General features: G+C 40.8%; 1 non-coding gene across 1 annotated transcript; it reads right to left on the reverse strand.

Annotated features, from left to right (window-relative positions):
* Positions 1-1952: 1952 nt before the first annotated feature.
* On the reverse strand, positions 1953-2071 carry LOC128051821 (small nucleolar RNA SNORA20). Its single transcript, XR_008199751.1, has one exon. It is a non-coding gene; the product is annotated as a small nucleolar RNA SNORA20 (small nucleolar RNA).
* Between the last annotated feature and the right edge of the window lie 1428 nt (positions 2072-3499).

Below are 3499 nucleotides of genomic sequence, written 5' to 3' on the forward strand. Positions count from 1 at the left end.
TAGATGGAGGGAGGGGAATACATGCAGAAAAAGCACAGTCAGCTCTGACAATCATCTCGAAATTGGTCATGCAGTGTGACCAATGTCATCTTGATTTTTTTTTTTTTTTGGCCCTGCCTCACAGCTTGTGGGATCTTAGTTCCCTGACCAGTGATTGAACTTGGGGCCTCAGGAGTGAAAGCACAGCACCCTAACCACTGGACCGCTAAGGAATTCCCCCATCTTATTGTTTTAAGTAGAGTTAATCTTCAGTTCCAGGGTCAGTTTGTCCCCATTTCCTTGAGGCCAGTTCTTAAACTGTGGAAGCTTATGTCATGGCTAAAGTCTGGTCATCATGTAGTTAACTTCTTCCACCTGGAGGGGCGGTTGGTTTCAGTATCTACCAGACAGCCCACAGAACGTGGCTCAGGATATTATCTGTAGCCCTTGAGAAGGAACTAAGGGGCCTTGACTTTGGTTACCGACTGAACTATTGCTGTTTAGTCCTGTTTGATTGCTTGTCTTTGTTTCTGCATTTTCTTGCTTCCCTGATTAAACTTACTCTGTGGGTAAAGTTTTTTCACAAAAGGCAGGTGGAGGACATGGTGGGAAGGACCATAGGGTCCCACTCCATTGCAGTATTATATCAGAGACCTGAACAAAGTGATGGAGTGAGCTTGTGGGTTCCCTGAGACAAGGGAATTTCAGGCAGAGGGAACAGCTGATGTGAAGGCTCTGAGGCCTAGTTTTTTGGCTAAATGTTCAGTGGGGAGAACACATTTATTGAACACCTTAGCATCTCGCAGAAACTTTATTAAGTGATCTCACCACACATTAAATCATTCCAGCAATGACTGCTGAGCATTTACCAAAATCCATCCCCTCTTCTTCTCAGGGATGCAGCTAGAATACATTCTCCAGCCTTTCTTGCAGTGGGTGCAGCTGATTCAAGTGGGAATTAGATGAAGTATCATCCTGGACATGTCTGAACTGGCTGACCATTATCCTCCCAGTCTTCTGACTGGCTCAGCACATTACACTGCCTTCTAAAACGTCTTTGGTCATCATTTTTGTGGGCAGAATTGGAAAACCAGTGGAAAATTGTTGAGAAGGTACCCAGACTTTATCTACTGGGCCAACTTCATCTTTCTTTGGGCTTCCCAGAAAGCTCAATTGGTAAAGAATCTGCCTCCAATGCAGGAGACCCAATTCAACTCCTGGGTTGGGAAGATCTGCTGGAGAAGGGAAAGGCTTACCCACTCCAGTATTCTTGGGCTTCCCTTGTGGCTCAGCTGGTAAAGAATCCTTCTGCAATATTGGAGACCTGGCTTTGATTCCTAGGTTGGGAAGACTTCCTGGAGAAGGGAATGGCAACCCACTCCAGTATGCTGGCCTGGAGAATTCCCTGGCCTGAATAGTCGATGGGGTCTCAAAGAGTTGGATACAACTGAACGACTTTCATCTTTCTTCCTTTGAAATTCTGTTTTAAACTTTTTAATTGGAGGATAATTGTTTTACAATGTTGTGTTGGTTTCTGCTGTACAACAATGCGAATCAGCCATAAGACTATGTCTATCCCCTCCTTCTTGAGTACCCCTCCCACCCCTCCCCATCCCACCCCTCTAGGTGGTCACAGAGTGCCAGGCTGGGCTCCCCGCATTATATAGCAGTTTCCCACTACTCATCTATTTCACACATAGTAGTGTATATATGTCAATGCTGCTGCCTCAGTTAGTCCCGCTTTCTCCTTTCCCTGCTGTGTCGTATATATATATGTGTGTGTGTGTATGTGTGTGTGCATTAATATACTATATTTGTTTTTGTCTTTATAACTTAGTTCTTTCTGTATAACAGGCTCTCGGCTAATCCATCTCAGTTCAACTGACTCATCAATACTTTAATAAGTCCACGTAAAAATTCACTCTAGGTGCCTTGATTACATGCTGCTTATATAGAATGTTTAGGCATGGAAGCAATATCTAGAGCATGCAAAAGAGATGAAATGGTTACTCCATCTCAATGCACATTGTTTTACCCCATGCATATAACTGCTCATATCATGGAGAAACTGTCACAACAAATCAATGGGAAGCATCTTTCTTTTTACTTGCAAGAAGTAAAAAGAAAATTAAAAGTAATTTTTTTTTCTGAAGCAGTAAATTTCTTCTTTTAATAATTTTTTTTTGTTTGTAAAATTTTTACAGTTTTGTGTTGGTTTCTGCCATACAACAACATGAATCAGCCATAGGTATACATATATCCCCTCCTTTTTGAACCTCCCTCACATGTCCCTCCCCATCCCACCCCTCTAGGTTGATACAGAGCCCCTGTTTGAGTCTCCTGAGCCATACAGCAAATTCCCATTGGCTATCTATTTTACACATGCTAATATGAGTTTCCATGTTACTCTTTCCATGCATCTCACCCTCTCCTCCCCTCTCCCCATCTCCATAAGTCTGTTCTCTATGTCTGTTTCTCCACTGCTGCCCTGTAAATAAATTCTTCAGTATCATTTTTCTAGATTCCATATATATGCATTAGAATATGATATTTACCTTTCTCTTTCTGACTTACTTCACTCTGTATAATAGGTTCCAGGTTCATCCACCTCATCAGAACTGACTCAAATGCATTCATTTTTATGGCTGAATAATTTTCCATTTCCACAACTTCTTTATCCATTCATCTGTCAGTGGACATCTAGGTTGCTTCCATGTTCTAGCTATTGTAAATAGTGCTGCAATGAACAATGGGATACATGTCTCTTTTTCAATTTTGGTTTCCTCAGGGTATATGCCTAGGAGTGGGACTGCTGGGTCATATGGTGGTTTTATTCTTAGTTTTTTAAGGACTCTCCATACCATCTCCCATAGTGGCTGTATCAATTTACATTCCCACCAACAGTGCAAGAGCTTTCCCTTTTCTCCACACCCTCTCCAGCATTTATTGTTTGTAGACTTTTTGATGATGGCCATTCTGACTGGTGTGAGGTGATATCTCATTGTGGTTTTGATTTGCATTTCTCTAATAATGAGCGTCGTTGAGCATCTTTTCATGAGTTTGTTAGCCATCTGTATGTCTTCTTTGGTGAAATATCTGTTTATAGATACAGAAATATCTGTTTACAGATACAGAAATATCTGTATTTTTCCTACTTTTTGATTGGGTTGTTTGTTTTTCTGGTATTGAGTTGTATGAGCTGCGTGTATATTTTGGAAATTAATCCTTTGTCAGTTGTTTGGTTTGCTATTATTTTCTCCCATTCTGAGGGTTGTCTTTTCACCTTTGCTGTGCAAAAGCTTTTAAGTTTAATCATGTCCCACTTGTTTACTTTTGTTTTTATTTCCATTACTCTAGGAAGTGGGTCATGGAGGATCTTGCTTTGATTCATGTCATCCAGTGTTCTGCCTATGTTTTCCTCTAAGAGTTTTATAGTTTCTGGTCTTACATTTAGATCTTTCATGCATTTTGAGTTTATCTTTGTGTTTGATGTTAGGAACTGTTCTAATTTCATCCTTTT

Source organism: Budorcas taxicolor, chromosome 7 (genome assembly GCF_023091745.1).
Source record: "Budorcas taxicolor isolate Tak-1 chromosome 7, Takin1.1, whole genome shotgun sequence".
NCBI lineage: Eukaryota > Metazoa > Chordata > Mammalia > Artiodactyla > Bovidae > Budorcas > Budorcas taxicolor.